The sequence below is a fragment of the Oryzias melastigma genome, linkage group LG2 (genome assembly GCF_002922805.2).
Source record: "Oryzias melastigma strain HK-1 linkage group LG2, ASM292280v2, whole genome shotgun sequence".
NCBI classification, from domain to species: domain Eukaryota; kingdom Metazoa; phylum Chordata; class Actinopteri; order Beloniformes; family Adrianichthyidae; genus Oryzias; species Oryzias melastigma.
In genome coordinates, this window is record NC_050513.1 from 21,758,258 (window position 1) to 21,775,441 (window position 17,184).

The 17,184-nt window shown below is 40.2% G+C and overlaps 1 protein-coding gene across 1 annotated transcript in view; it reads left to right on the top strand.

Annotated features, from left to right (window-relative positions):
* The first annotated feature begins 2,747 nt into the window (after nucleotides 1-2,747).
* fstl5 (follistatin-like 5) overlaps nucleotides 2,748-17,184 on the top strand; it is a 219,971-nt gene continuing 205,534 nt past the window's right edge. The window contains exon 1 of the mRNA XM_024270241.2: nucleotides 2,748-3,384. The gene's annotated coding sequence lies outside the window, so the exon portion shown is untranslated. The remainder of the gene's footprint in view (nucleotides 3,385-17,184) is intronic.

The window sequence follows — 17,184 nt, forward strand, 5'->3', positions numbered from 1 at the left end:
CCGGAACGTCTCAGCTTCCCTGCCTGATCCACGTCCAGCCGACACGTTTATGCAGCGCCGTTCACGCCTGCAGTTTCGTCTCGTCTCGTCTCGCCTCACCCCGACTCATCTTGCCTCGTCAGGACAAGTCACGTCTCTCCTCGTCACGTCTCTCCTCAAACCTGCATCATTCTTCTGCAAGCCGGAGTACTCGTATCCACAAAGTCTCGGATCCACCACTCACCCCATCTCGCCTGTTTGGATGACCACTTCCTGTTTTCCCACAGCAACTTCAGCGGCGCCGTCTCGAACCTACGCCACCTGCTGGTCTGGAGGACTTATTACATCTAAATAAAACCCGTTCTGTCCTTCACTCTGGGTCTGCTTCTTTTGGCTGTCCAAAACGACCCCTGACATCCAGTGTTAATGGGTTATGGGTTGAGTTGATTTATTCTGAAAAAATATTCCAGCCTGTTTTTATTCATAGCAGGACTGAATCACTGGGTACCTCATGATATGATATCATACATGGCTCACGATATCAATGATATCACGATACTGCGATCATTGGTAATGAATCATCTAAAATAACTCACAATATATAGAGGAACACATATTGTTTAAGGATTTAGTTTTCCCCATTTATTTTTTAGATTTAAACCAATAATAATAAACATGTGTCGTATTTTGTGCAATATTTGTTGCACACTTTAGTGCAACATTACTGTAATAAATAATACTATGTCTTTGACAAGCATTGACACCAAGTGAATTGGAACATCAATACTATCGATACTTGGTGAGAAACCATCGACATGGTTGACCTAGGCGCCATCTGCAGGAGGGGCGCCAAATCACAATGATTATATTTGTTTTTTTTTTTTTTTTTTGCTAAACTGTTTGACGCACCACTCATTTTATGTAAAAAGTAATAACTATAATTAAAAATGAAAATAAAATAACTCAAAGTTTATAATCAGTAACTCTGCAGTACCCCTCCCCTTCTTGTCGCTGCTCCTGAGCTGGGTTCGGGCCAGGAGAGGGGCGCGCGGTGTTGCCGCTGTTGGTGCTTCTTCAAAACTTTCAGGATAGAAAAGGGTAGAGGAGGAGATATGGGCTCAAAGCAGAAGTTTGTCTGTTTTACTTTATAAAATTGCTTGGAAATTCACTGCCTTCTGCATTTAGTGGAAAAAGACAAATTAAACTGTCAATCTAGAGTTTCATTTTCAACGACTTTAACTGTTGAATTCCTCCATCCTGTCATGGGCAGATTGGTGGCACAGTCAGTTGGTGGGTTTTCCTCCAAACAAAGAGTCCCCCAGTTCAAGCCTCTGATCAAACATCTGAGCTAAAGACCCTGCAGGGGGCGTTAAATTCATATTTCACCTTGGCCACCATGCAACCCAGAGCAGAATCTATGACAGAGTATTAGGACCACCAAAAAATAAAAAATAAAATTAATAATATTAGGATATTATTAATTTTTTAATCATTGATGGTGGCTTGCAGGATCTCTGCAAATCCCGTTGATGAAGCCATCCATATCCTCGCAGGTGTCAAATTTCTGAATTGTGAATGTTCTTGTGGTAACGTAAGAGACTATTGTGATTCCTTGTTGTTGTTTTGTGTTGAAATGGGACGTTTCATATTGTTTATGATGTTTATAAAATGGAGAAGATCACTTTCTGCATAAGAAAATATGGAAAAGCTGGATTGAGTATGTAAAACCTGTCAGAGGATATTTTATTTGAAACTTGGATTGACTGATGGATATGTGTATATTTGTATTTTTTTTTTTTTTAGATGGAACCAGAGCTGTTGACTTCATTCCCATTGTAAAGAAGGCACACATCCGTAATGTTTGTGTTATGCTAAACTATAATGTTCCATTTTAAAAGAGAAGAACTAATAAACAAAGAATTGGGAAAAAAAAGAAATGGGACGTTTCATCTGGAGAAGGGGGCTTACGGAACACTCACACATTCTCCCTTGGTTTCATGACAGAGGCATGACGTAAGGTGGTGAAAGGGCTTCTGGGTATGAGAGTTGAAAGGACAAAATAAAGAGGCTGTCCTGCAAACGTGTCCCTGAGCTCTTTATTTTACATATGAAACTGCATTACCGACACAGAACCCTGAAAGTCATCTTCACTGATAATTTGGTTTTGAGTCACCAAAAGGTTCAGAATTTCTTTGTTCACCGATCTGGAAATGACGTCTTTCATCTTTGAGCACGGCCCTGATAAACAGACAACTTTGGTTGTTTTCTCATTAATTTATGACTTCAAATTTTTTAAATGTACGACTTTTAATCTCGTAAATTTATGAAATTTGAAGTCGTAAATTGAAGAGATTAAAAGTCTTAAACGAGAAAAAAGTCATAAATTTAGCCTATGACTTTTAAAGTCATGAATATACAACTTTATTCTCGTAATTTAGCAATTACAATGTTTTTCTTGTAAATTTACAAGATTTAAGGTAGTAATAAAAAAAACCTGTTTATAACTCAGTTGTAAGAATCAGTCACACATGTCGCGATATATAGCAATATCGATATTTTGGCACCCTCCTAATTCATAGTAAAGGTAAAAAATGTGATTTTAAAGTTTAAAAATGTTAGATTTAGTGTGTTCAGTAAATGTTTATCGTTAAGGTGTGTTTTGGATTTTGTGTGTGATTGAGTTTGACCCCCCTGCTTTAAGGCCACAGCGACTCTGGACTGAAAAAGTGGCGGAAGCAGCAGAGCCTTCCACTCTCCATACCGTCACTGTGGTACTACACGTGGGGAGTGTGCGCGCAGGCAGGAAAGGTGTGCGCATGTGAGAGAAACAACCACAAAGAAGCCATTCCTCGCGCCCCCGCCTCTCTCTCCCCTGTCTTTCGCCAAGGACAGCCCACGTCGACGCGGACGCACGATCCGCGGAACATCCCGTCCGCCGGCACGTCCTCCCTCTCCTGCCCACACTGATTACTACGGGGCATCTGTGATTGGCTGGTGCTCGTTCCGCTCCCTCCCCCTGTGTGTGATTGTATGTAAATCCGGACGGGACCGAGCCCGTGGGTGAGGTTGGGGCTGGTGGCTCCTGCCTCTGTGGCGCACACGAGCGCGGGGAGCGGTGGAGGTGAGAGCGGAGCTGTCCACTCCGCTGGTGCTGAACTCCTGCCTTCCTCCGGCTCTGCTGAGCAACCGCGTTATTTTTGGAAAGGATTAGCGACGTTCCCTCGAGCTGCTCGCGGGACAAACTTCTCCTTTGGACGTCCGTCTCTGACCACATCGGGAATACAACACAGCAGGCGCGGACTGACGGAACGGAGACCGTCGTCAATGACACTTAGTTGAGAAGTCTTTCTCGATTCCACCCCGTGTTCGGATTACTCTCTGCTTGCTTTGGCACAGGACACACAGGTAGGAAGGAAAGAAACGTAGGGTAATGTTTGCTTTGATGGACCAACTATCACCCAGTCAGACTCCCAGTTTAGCTCCATCATCAGCCGCAGCTGTATTCCCGCGGGTCACTCTGATCCATTCTGTCTCCCACGTGAGCTCATCCAGTTCTTCCCGCTTCCACGTATCCGGGTCCATGTCCGGAACCAGCTCATGTGAGGGGAGCAGAAGTTTAAACTCATCCAATCAGGAAGGAGCTCCGCGCGCAGAGCAAGCTCTTTAAGCTCTACCTCTGGTGTTTGACTGCTTTTATTCATAATATATTTTTCAGAGTAATACTTGTGTCCTCCCCCCTCCCCCTCCCACTCGCGCGTTAATCCTTGACTGACATGGTTTGCAGCGCAGGGATTATAGTTGTGTTTTCCAACCTCAGCTCTGATGTTGGTTCTGTTCGCTCCTGTTTCTTTACATTAAGGAGGAATTGAGGTTGATGTTTTGTTTTCAAATAGTGCAGCAGATGGAGTCCATGAAGAATCAATCCAAAGTTCTGCAATCATCAGAACTTGTATTGACAACTTTGACCTATTGAGAATATGGACAACAACAGACACAACTGCTGCTAGATTCTGTTTGGATTTTCAAATTTAGTGTAATTCACAACAACCAACAACTACAACCAGATACAGAGACACTATATTGTGTTATTTCAATATCAATGACTAAATGACAAAGGATCGCACTGGAACTACAAACGTGTTTAAAATGACCACAATATGCAACAAACACACATGATCAATGCGACTTGCTGATAAAATCATGTGACTCACCAGAGGACACAATAGTGAACTTTAGAGATGAACCACCAAAAGTATTCACTAGTGAAGAGCTGTTTAACCCTTTAATACCCGGGGCGTCGTCGGTGATTCTTAAACACAAAATCTTTAACATACTGGAACTTTTTAACTGTTAACACAATAATTCCAGTAGATTCTGAAGGAGAAAAGCGTGAGCTGCTTTTCTCCTTCAGATATGTAATACTCATTGATCATCCTCAGAATACAATTTCAAAGTAATGCAGAAAAACAATAATTAAACATTGAAATCAAGTTTTAAAGTAACCATAGAGTGTTTATTAATCATTCTCTGAAAGAATTCTGACATATTTTCAGTAAACATCAATGATCCACACAAAATGTTGTAACCATTCTTATCATTAGAACACATAATTACATTAATCCTGTTATCACTGCTGCGTATTTTGGATCAAGTAAAGAAAATCAATCCCATATTGACTGTAAACATTTAAGTAATTATTACAAAATATTACATAGTGTAAAACTCATTGGTTGCATTTAAAAAAAAAAACTTTATTTCACCACATTCAAGTTCAGACGTTCACACGTGGAATTATTCAAACACCAATTGATCTTTAACTCGCCTTATCTTCATATTGTGAACTTAGAGTTTGATTTTCATTCTTCATTTTCCTCTGCAAACCAAAGACAGAACCAAACCCTGTCTTGGTGTAAGTAAAAATTCTGGTAGAAGATGGTTCTGCAGGCATCTGTAGCCCTTTATAATCCAACTTCAATCCTTTTTTTTCCAGCAATGCCTCGACTTTATCTGTGAAAGCTCTTTGAAACCAGCAGATAGGATCTATTTCCACTGGTGCATTAGATGGATATGTGGATCTCATTTTCAAGGCTGGACTAACTAATTGATTGCCTGCTTGAAGTGAGGAAGTGATGTATGTTTTATAAGAGTTATGTATTAAATATATTGCACAAAATGCAATGAAGATACTTAATAAAAGTGCAGATTTCATCTAAGAAAGAGCTTCTTTGTAGGGCGATGTTGATTTGGAAAAAGAAAGGCCCTGAAATGAAACTGAGCAGCGTTCAAACCCATAAGGATGAAGACAAAGACAAACAACAGTTTTCCGAACATTCCCACTGGGAAAACACTCCCACCCCCCACCCCAAAGCCAGAAAAAAGTCCCCCCACTCTGTCTTTTTTATCCAATAAAGCCATTTAATAACAAGTAGGTGATAGGTGCTGCCAGCTGGGCTGGTATTGAGTTAATGGAGTTGCTGTGCTTTCCATTACAATGACTTCCATTTGAGCACTGTGGGGAAGCAAAGACTTCTGAGTCAATAATGCTTTTCACCAAGAGGAAGAAAGAAATCTGAGTAAGTGATCAAAGGGTTTCAAAGATGTGAGTGGAAAACAGCTCAGTGTGAGGGGGTTGGCAACCTCTAAAGGGAGCTGGAGATGGGAGGGGGGGCACCTGTAAGAGGACATGACGTTGTATGTTTGGGGGAGTAAACAGTGTTAGAGGTGAAATGGCTGTTGCATATGCAGAGAAATAGGTATCAACCCGATTTATGAGTGTGTAATTCTTGATTTGTAACTCATATACTACATTTTGTGCATAAGTACAAAAATTACAAAATGAAAAAAAAAAATACAAAATACAATTTACACAGGAACAAATCAAAATGACAACAACTTGAAACTAATTACACTCACAAATCTTTATAAATTACACACAAATCACTTGTTACGCACACACAAAACCTCAGTTACGCACAAATCTGTTGTGAGACTCTTTTCATGTCTGAGAGATTCATCCGTAAGTGATGCATTTTAATACTTCTATGCTCGGTCAGCAGAGTTTTCTTATCATCGCTTTGAACTTAGATTGTAAATAATAATCTGCAGAAACTTGACATTTTCCCACTTTCTTAAACAGATATTCTGGATATTTTACTATAAAAGTATAAACAAAGATTTTTAAAACGCACCTCTTTTCAAAAGAAAAAGGTTTTCCAGAACTGATCACTTCCTCTCTGCAGCCCCTCCCCTGACGGCCCCTCCCGGGCTCTGTCAGTCACCGTGGGGCTCTGTTACGGAGCGTTGGTCACAGTCACGGGGATACCAGGCGGCGCCGGACCATTCCACACACCTGCAGAACAGAGTGGGAGTTTAGAACGGTCCGGCGCTGCCTGTTACCCCCCTGACTGGGGCCCAGCGCCCGGGACAGAGCCCCGTGTAAGAGGTCAGGGGAGAGGCTGCAGAGAGGAAGCAATCAGTTCTGGAAAATATTAACATTTTTTAGAGGAATAAGTGTTTTGAAAACACTTGTTTAGACTTTTTTATATGGATAATCGGGCATATCTGTTAAAGAAAGTGGGAAAAAGTCAAGTTTCAACAGATAATATTCACAATCTAAGTTCAAGGCGGCTGATAAGAAAACTCTGATTCTAGTGGTATTTAAATGCATAACTGAGGTTTTGTGTGGGGTTTTTAAAGATTTGGGTGTTTACTTAGTTTCAAGCTGTTGTAATTTGAATTTGTGCATGTGCAAATTGTATTTTGTATTTTTTTTATTTAGTAATTGTTGTATTCATGCACATAATGTATTATACAAGAAACAAATCAAGAATTATGCACGTACAAGAATACGCATGTATAAATCCTAATTTACGCACAAATCAGGAATTAAACACAAATCGGAGTGAATCTATTTTCCCAGGCATTCAAGTGTGACAGTAGATTCACAGATTGATTTATTGTGTGTACAAGAAAATGTGTTCTCATATTCAGCCTTTCTGGAGTCATGAATTGGATTTGAAAAATGATAACATATCTTAAAAATGTTTTGATAAGCCACACGTGACATCACACCCACTGTGAACCATATTTAGTAAATAATGTTAGCTCCTCATTCTTACTGAGATTTAAAGACAGTCAAATCGTTTGCTCTCAGCCAATCTCTGAGTTTTTAGCTGTTTGGTTTATGTGGTCATTGTGCTGTTGGAGGATTTAAGACATGTGGCCTAGACCGTGCTTTCTGACATCTTCATCTTTCTGACACCACAGAGCCTCAGTAGTCTTCACATTTCACTGTAGCTGCAGACTTTTAATAAACTTTGTACCTGATGAGGCGAAGCCTCCTCCATGTTTTACAGTAGACACAATCTTCTTTTCTAAGCATGTTTTATTTTTGTTCTTTGACCATAGAATGGATCTTTAAAGTAAAAAAAGTTCAATTTTTGTCTTACAGCCTCATGGATTGTCATTATGCTTTGAGGCTGGTTTAGGGTTTAAGGGACAGTGGCATCCTCTTGGGTCGTTTACACCTTGACTCAAACATTGACAGATGGTGTGATCCCACGCCGAGGAACACTGACCTTGGATTTAGAGGTTTCTGTGACCTTGGATCCTTCACATTTGTCTCTTTAATTTGTCATGAGTTTTCTCATAATACACTTTTTGAATAAACAGAAGAGTATCAACATGAACAGATCACTGAAACAAGAGCGTACTGAGCTTTCTTCTTAAGATCCACAGGCGCATAGTCTTGTTTTGAGCCATTTTTGTTAGATTGAAACATTTTGCACTGTTTGCTGCTGGTTAAGTAAGATCCAAAGGCTTGATAGATGGAAGAAGGCAGCCGCTTAGAGAATGAATGTCCGCTCATACAAAAAGCTGCCAATGTCGGAAAACAAAGAAATGGAGAACACGAAGCAAACAATGACAAATATCCTGCACTTTACAAAGAAAAACTAGGAGTCTATATGGAAAGGAGAGTAATGACTTAAAGAGATCAACTGTGGCAGTGAGTAACAGAGCTGCTCTTAAAAAAGAGAACTGAAGAGAATGCAAGAGAAAAACCTTTATGGAAAAAGACAGGAAGTAAAGTATTATAACAAAAGGAAAACAAACCAAACCCGACTGAATAAGAATAAAAGTTCATTAGCAAATCTACAGACCATGAAACACTCCACCTCATACCGGTTTTTATTCTGATGTGGAACCAGGTCCCTTAAGCCTGATTCAGTCCCAAGTTTGTTTTCTTTTTGTGGGTTTAATTTAAAGGTTTGGGTGCAACCACAAACTATCAATTAGATGCAAAAATAGTTTTAATTGTATGTCTTAAACTTTCTTTTACGTCTATTTTTACTAACTCTGCACTTGTTGACCCATCGGGTCAGTTAAACGAGCCTAACAGCCCAATAATGGCTCAGGAAGACCGTGATGTAGAGCTTCCAGAGGAACAACATGCTTTAGGGATTCTTCTGTTTAGATTTCCCTGCAGATGCAATGGGCCTATTTGAGAACCATTGAAGCCAGCTGACAGGTGGGGGAGGAGCCACAGACACCATCTAACTCCTCCCCAGCCTTTTTGTAGGAGTCATGGGGCTCTTTGCTCTCATTTTCCTCTGTTAGGTTTTCAGAAGTCAACCTTAAGAAGTGTCTTATACTTTTATTTGATTAAAAACAGTTACCTTGTGTTTCTCATTAAATCTTGATCTCTGATGGCGAAGGTTTGGTTGACATCATATCTGGTGTGAGAGAGGAGGAGTTCTCATTCTGATGAATGTGAAGGAGAACGCTGTAGAAAGGACTAATGTGAGTTTATCACCTTCTTCAAGGCTACCTTTATATGACGGTGATGTCACTGTAATCGTGAAACACAGATATTGTTTTCTATGTTTTTTAATCAGCATTAGACACATTCAGATTCACTTTTACTAGATTTTCTCTGGTGGGAAAATTCTTTATTGCTGGCTGCTTCTTCACACAAACCAAAACATGCTAATTAGTGATTTCAACTTAGAAGATCCTGTAGTTTACAAAATGTGTTTACACAATTAAGAAATGAAAGCAAAAACAAACAACAGAAAACATTTTTTCTTCATGGATGGAGTTTTCCTCATCCACTTGTATGCATGCACAGTGACTTACATCGTATTCCATCAACACTTAAAACGTCTGACACTCACACTGATCAAATGACTTAAGGAGATGTACAAAAATGACAAATAATGCCTTTAAACAAAGGATGAATCCTGATGCTGCAAAAGTATTTTTCAATGTAATGAATGTAAAGTGTCAAGAAGATTTAAAGAGCGAGCAGGTACCTTCAGCATTCCTCACTTAGTATTATTTCGAAGGACATATTTGTGGAATGCCTTCAGTCATTTCATCTGTAACCATAAAATCTCCACAATATCTATCTTCAGTAAAAACACAAAATCATGTTCAGAAAAACAGTCTTGAGTCCACTTAGAAATATAACTTTATGTGCTAGTAAAAGCTTTCAATAATTGAATTAGTTGATGAAGTTTTGATCATTTGCCAAACTGGTCCACAGTAAAATCCATCCGGGCTCGTTTTCTACTGATCAAAACTTAGAAAGAGCCGCATAGTCTTACTTTAGTCTTTAATAAATTTGGATTTGCATTCACAATCTTGTTTTTTAAATAATAAATATGAATTATGTCTATGTTTTTGGCAGGAATAAAAGCAAAAATATAAAAAATAACCTAGCATCTCTCAAAATCTGTTTAATGTTTGACAGAAGCTCAAATAACTTATTTTCAAAATAAAAGATGCTCTGTTCCAAACAGGATCATCTAAATGCAGCTAGTAGCTAATATTGTGGAGCACAAAATATGTGCTTTTTACTCATAAAAGATCAAACCTTTTAACAAACGTTTTCTTTCCATATAAATCTGTTCATTCTGGAGGTAGAGTTGAACAAACAAGACGTCTTCAGGTCAACAGGATGTAAAAACCTACAGAGTTTATCATCTATGTGAACCTCAGACATCAATTTATACATTTAACTAATCTTAATTAAATAAATGCTAATTAAGTAATCCTTACTTTAAAGAATTGCTATTTTATTTTTCTTTTCTTTATTTATTTTTGTTCTTTTCTCCTCTTTGTCCTCAGCAGTCTTAAACTGCTGGGTTTTGTTATTTTAGTTTGAGGTTGGATCTTGGTAGTCTTAGTTTGCAGGCTTTGTTTATTTGTTTTCTTTAGGTAGTTTTGGTTAGACAGCCATTATCAGGAGCTGCTGACTCTGACATCGACATGACTGGGTCAGCAGTCTCCATGACTTATTTTATGTTTAGTCAAGGAACCATGGAGAGATGAAAGAGACACATGTGGAGCTGGAGCTGCAGGTCCTCTAGTCCTCTAGACCTCTAGTCTAGATCCTGAATGGTTATGAGGTGTTCTACTCTCTATATGTCAGGCTTGATGAGAGGTGGATTATACCCTGAAATTAGTAGGGATTTGAGATGGATGGATGGATATTCCAGACACAATGCAGCAGTGTAGCAGAGGTATTACAGCACTGAAGGGTTTGCTCCAGTGTTTGGCTCATTTGGTTGTCATGTGGGGTAAAAGTTTTTGACCAAGATTTTTAACCCTTCTGTCAAATAGTTTGTACCTACAAATATTATATATATATATATATATATATATATATATATAACGTAATGCTTTCAAGCTACATGTGAAAGCATTGTGATTTTTTCTGTTTAGATGTTTTAGAAAGAGCTCTTACTGTAAAAAAAAAGAAAAAAAGAGGATGTCCTGTGGGGTCCAGAGTGGTCCGATGTGACTCATTGGCCAAAATCAATCAACTAACAACTGACCTAAAATATGGTGTTTAAAGAGGAAGATCCAAACCTAACTTGAAAAGGGAAATGCTTGAAACGAAGGGACAACAAGAGGATGGCAAAACAAAACCAGATGAGCAACTAAAAACCATGGACATCATAGACAGCTGCAGCATATAATCTGATCTCACAATGTGACTTCATCTGCAAGACGAAAAGTGGAAACATCAATACAATTAAACCAACAAAAGGCACAAACCCTCACAGAGAAATAAAAGCTTTGCGTTCTATTAAAACGATCTGAAGCCAATATTCTCTGTAGTCATCTTTCAGTAACTGGTGCAAACAACCATCACATTAACTGTCAGAAAGCTTCTATTTATGTTTCTTACCATTTTTGCTACTGTTCCAAACTGTACAACCTGTAATGATGCTCTTACGTGTCTTTGTAGCTTTTGGACCACAGAATGCAGTTCAATGCTGAAAAAGATGATCCTTGTCATCCAGAGTCTTGAATCTTTATTGAATTTTGAAAGTTAATGCAGGATTTGGGCAGCAGCTGACACTGACAATTGCATGACTTTCTGTAGAAGAACTCCAGCTATTGTTATCCAAAACTTCCAGCACTCTCTAGTGTCTTAACATCCATAGTTTTGACCTCTAATGCTGCATTCACACCGAGCGCGATTCGGACGGCAGAGGCAGCCAATGTCAATGGCACAGATCTGAGGTCCTGTGGCGGGATCGGAGTGACGGTGTGGTGCAGAGCGGCTGCCGAGTTCAAATATCTGAATTTTGGCAGTTTGCTGCGTCACATCTACCAATCAGGGACTCAGCTTTGAGCATGTGACGTTTTCAGTGACTCCATCAGCGGTTGAATACTAATCCAATGTGAGAGTTTTGGTCCTGAATTTCTGTCTTAACAACACACAACAATGTGATGCGAGCTCCACTTTTGAACCCTAAATGTCCTTTAACATGATGATGCTTCAACCATATTTGCTTCTTTCTTACTGTGTTTGTGCTCTCTGATTGTCGCCATCTTGGGGCAGCATAGTGTGACATCATCAGAATGCAGTCTTCTCCCTGGAATGACCTGACAGTAAAAACAAACAGTTGGAGCATGCTCAGAAACACCTGTCTTTCAGGGAATTGTGCCCAACTGTGAGGTCAAATGAATTAATCTAATGATTTTATGGTAGTCTTTATTTTCATGTTCTTAATCTTTTGGTCTAAATTGTTCACTTTTACCTTCTAAACTGTAAATATTTTGGTTGTTATGTTACGTCTTCAGGTTATTATTGCTTGTTATTCTTCACCTGACCAAAAGCTTTTGTGATTTTGTCATTTTGTCATTATCTTCAACTGACATGGGATAACTCACAGAGTCCTAATGATCTGAAAGACTCTAGAGTATATGAAATACAAAGTGACTACATCTCAAAAACTATAAACTGAGTGCAAAGTTTGGTTTTAAATGTCATAGTTTACTTCTCTGCCCGCTTCAACTGTGACATTTGTAAGAAAGCTCTCTCCTTTTCATATCAGTTCTCCCCTCTCTTAGCCGGTCTTTAACCGCTGCGATGTCCCATCGCTGCTCTCCGTCTGCTGCGGTTGTTTTGCTCTTCCGTGTGAAGTCTTCATTGTGCAGTAGACCTTCACACTTTGAGCTTTGCTTTTCTGCTGCCATGTTTAGGAGACACTGACATTCTTTTCTTCTGGCATGCAGGGGCTTGTTTGATGTGAATAATATTTTTCCCTCTCTTGTGCACCAAGCGCTTCTCTTTTATGAGTCTTCACTCTTGTTTGAAAAGATGTAAACAGAAACAGAAGGCCTCTTCTTGTGGTTTTTTCTCCCTGTAACTTGCTGTAATGATGAGGGAGAGTTTCTGCCCTGTGAGCAGGCCAAATCAAACCCAACGCTTCCAGTGGATCATATTTCTTTTCTTTGCTTGGAAGATCAATATGAGGCCAACAGAACAGAGCTCTGTGTTTCTGAAGCATGACCTCTTCCACTCCATGTCATGATTGAAAGTGGATTGTTAAATTGTTGCTGTCACAACCCATTTCAGACGGTGCTGCAGAACAAGAATTTCGTGACTATGGTTACATTTGCAGTCGAGTGAAAAAATAAATCTGCTCTGTGGCAGATTTTAGTCCATGGTTGGTGCAGTAGAAACCTGAAGGGTGAAGGCCAGCAACCTCCAGGTCTCTGTTTGATTCACACGGATGGTAGGTGTGGTTTGTTAAACGTTTGACCTCTGGACTTCTGTTGTTCCCCAAAGCAGCTGCAGTCAGGAACATGACCTGAAGGCTCCGTCTCTAACTGCATCACACGGACCTGCTTTAGATGAGCCAGAGGTTTATGTTTCAGTGATACTGGAGATGGTGAGAGGCTGCATGTGTGCAGGCTGCTCTGCAGAACTCAGTCGCTGTGAAGCTCAAAAACTTTAACTATTCAGGACAAAAAGTGGCTGAGTTTTTTACATTTTTGTGTAACTTTTTAAATCTAATTTAAATGAATCCATTTTCACCATAAAGAATGTTCCATCAAGTTATTTCCATTCAGTAGGATGAAATGTGAAGGTGAACATCCTCCACTTTTGTGCAGTTCTTTCTTTGAACCAACACTCACATGGCAGTCATTTATTTTGTCAGATAATTATGGCAGATTTAGTCTAACTGGATAAAGCACTTTGCTTTTTGTTAAATATTTATCAAATATCTTTTCTTTTGTAAATTGCTTTAATGCAAATCGTTCTTCTGTTATTTTTCTCTGACATTGTGATACTTTTCAAATAAATGAAACAATCGTTACAAACCTTGAATAAAAGCAGTGCTGCATCAAGCATTGTCATCATTTGTTTAGTTTAAAGTATTTTTGTGAGCTGACTGTTTAATGGAGATAAATCTGATGTCTTCTGAAGGGACACACAGACGTAGCTGTCACTGCCTCCCTCCTTTAGTTGGTCTTCCCTGTGAAATGTCCAAGACAAACTCCCCCATAATGAACAGAGCCATCATCGGTCAACTCCAGCTCACACTTTGCAGCAACACCACAAACAGCTGCTTTTCTCTGAGGAATTTAAAGAGACACTCTTTCCTCTGTGTGAAATGAAGCCCTGCACAAACTCTTGAGTCAAACAAACCCCAGTCATTATGTTGTTTCTCCTGCTGTGAGCCTGCACACGTCTGAACTGCAGCTGTGCTCATGGAGGATCTCAAGTGAGTTTTCAAGAGATATTATTATTGTTTGACCTCATGGATGCATTAAATACAGTAATACACATGTTCCACGTCTGTCCTGCCGGCTCCAGTAACACAGCTGCAGCCGTGTTGGACGGTAATGCAGCAGCCCCTCTTTGTTGTGAGCGTGTGAGGAGCTGTTGGTCGTGTGTCATGGTGGTCCAGCCATGCACCGCATTCTAATAGCAGCTCAGGTGGCGCTCCATCTTTCACCACAGCTGCAGCCGAGTGTGCTGGCATTGTTCCGGGCACAGTACAGTCGATCCCATCAGCCTGATGATGGCTGACAGTATGAGGCCCGTGTGCCTCTGCCACACACTCCCCAACATTTGAAATGCTCAATAAACCTAAAGTCTATGAAGGAAAGGGATGGCTTTTTCCTCTATCCCTCTGAAGATCCAGGCTTCTGTCATCCTAAATAACTTGGTAGATTTTCTGTTAACCTTTTCCCTGTCAAATCTTTGTCACAAAAGAGCCATGGCACAAAAAACTCCTTTTCAGACATTTTTACGCAGCGACTCAGCCCTGCTCTCAACCATTAAATATCTGTTACTGGAGGAATCTCAGCTGCAGCCGCTGTACACAGTGGGCTCCCTGTTATTCTGGGATGCTGAAGCAAACTAGACTGAAATGCTGTCCATGACAAAGGATAAATTAGAATCACTTCATTTTCCTGCTGGATGGTTTTTCAGAGCTGTGATGAATAATGCACACATCTTCTGAGGATGAATAGATGCAGATTTCCATGCCATAGAAAGCAGAAGCTTCAGAGTGGTCACATGCAGAGTGCTATCTGACATTTCTTGGAGGACTGCCTGGGTAGATCAAAGCCAACCTCAGAAAAAAGCTCTTTACGATTGCTGAAAGAAGCCTGGAAAAGACAATTTTATGCAAGATTAAGCAAGCAGTTATTATATAACTTTGATACATATATGTTTTTTCCATTTCAAAGTCAAAGACAAAAAAAAAAAAACAATCAAAACTTTAACATATCTCATGCTGGGGCTGGGATTTTGTGTGTTCAAAGTGATATGCAAATGTATGAACTCAAACGTCCACATCAAAGAGACGCTTTCTGACTCCCAGAAGTCAATGCTCTCCTACACTGTCTGGCTCTGATCAAGGCTTTTACTTCCTGTATCACGCAACAATCACATCAATTATGCCTAAAGGATAATTGGATAAAATCAGTTCTCTCACCACAGGTGTGAGCGGGAAAAATCCTGCTGGATTTGAATGTCCAGAAACTCATTTATAATGTAAGATCATATTCAGCTGCTCCCCTGGTGAGCCGTAACAGTTCTCTGAGCTTGGGCAGAAGTCCCTTTTACTCTGATTTTGTGATTCTCAAATCCTCTCTCCGTGTTCATTCTGCACCTCGCTCTGCTTCCACAGCTGTCTGTGTACAGGTGTCTTCTCAGCTGACGGAAGCTGCTAGAGAGTCGGAGTGTGAGGCACGTGTCTGTGAACTGTGACAACTATTCATGTGGTGGCTCTTAACAGGTTTCAGAGTTGTTGTGAGGAGTAAACCAGACGGAAGTCAGAAATGTTCAACCAAACCGAGCTCCAGTCCTCTTGTTACTTTTTCTATTTATTTATTTTGTGTGTGTGTGTGTGTGTAGGGGAACTGCTCCAGATTGCTGTGATGGACAGTGACAATAATTTAGGGAGTAAAAAGGTTGTTTAGATTAAAACTCTGTACTCTTCAGTAAAGGTCTGAGCCTGTGAATCTCAGCCTCTTTCTTTGAAAACAAATAACTGTATTTTTCAGCTCTGTGACTTTGCTAAGTGTTCAGAAACGTATAGTTCTGAGGGCTGAACTGGCAGCTGTACAGGAGAAACATGAATAGATGCCGACAGAAATGTAGCAGGTTGTTACAGACACTAGAGGCTTTGTCTGTTCTTTTTGTCTCTCTGAATGTCTCAGCGTGCATTGTAATGTTTCACTTTCTCCAAAGTCACAATTAAGTCCATAACACAGAGCATGGAGAGGCATGCTGGGAACAAAACAGGCTGCTAAATTACAAACAAGCCAGAGGCAGCTTCCCGCTGCAGTGATTGACCACCTGAACTCAGGTTACCTCCACCACATCCCTGAAGTGTCCCAGTGACTCTCAGTGACCAAAGGAGGGCCTGCAGAATATCATATTCAGACTCTGATGTTTGAAAAACAAGCTAAAAAAAAAACAAAAACAAAAAAAAAGCAAAAAAAAAAAAAAGATGCTTGTGTGTTGAAACCTTGTGAAACTTCAACTTTTCTGTGCACAGCAATCATTTCAATTCCACATTTAATTTCAGGAGTTCCTCTGCCTAGGCTTGAATTGCCTGCCAGGATTTGTAGCAGATTAACTTTTGAAAGTGATTTAGCTTTCAGGCTTTGGGGTCGCAATAAGCACAGAGAAACAGCTCTCCTCATCCCTTCTTTCCATCCCTGCTGGCTCACAAATTCCCACATTTACCGAAAATTCCACACATGCAAAATAGAATCTGTTCATGTGACCCTAATTGTGGCAGGCTGAATATATCAAACCTTAACTAGTGGTTCAGATGTGAAAATGAATGTGGCAGAAGTACAGGCAGAGCGCGATGAAGCCATTATGTAATCACACACATGTAACGCAGCACACGGTCCCTGTGAGAACATGTGACGTTCCTCCTTCAGAGGTGAGCTCTGACATTCACGCGCTGAGGATAAACTGCAGACGACATAAAGGCAAATGTCTAAAGCTCTCCACCGTCACATTTTATGTGTTTGGATTACTTCTGAATTAAACTGATAATAGCTCCATAAAATGGACGGGGGATAATGAATTATGTCATCGCAACATGCAGCCAACAAATTCACACAAGAGCCTGTCTGCTGCTTTATCTGTCATCTGCTGGGACGCGCTGCTGCATTCCCCTCTGAGTTCTGAGCTGCTATCTAATGAGCCGGGTTTTTGGAGCGGTGCCGTTCTCTGGGGTCCACGCAGAGGGCTGCACGCTAACACAGATGCTGCTTTCAACTAGTTTACGTAGCAAATGAAGGCATCCTGCACTAACTGATGGCTTCTGAATGATGAGAAAAGTTATTTTAAGGGGCTTTTATGACATTCTGAAAACCTTTAGCATCTTAAAACCTGCATTTTATCAAATGTGCAAAAGGGGCAGACCATTT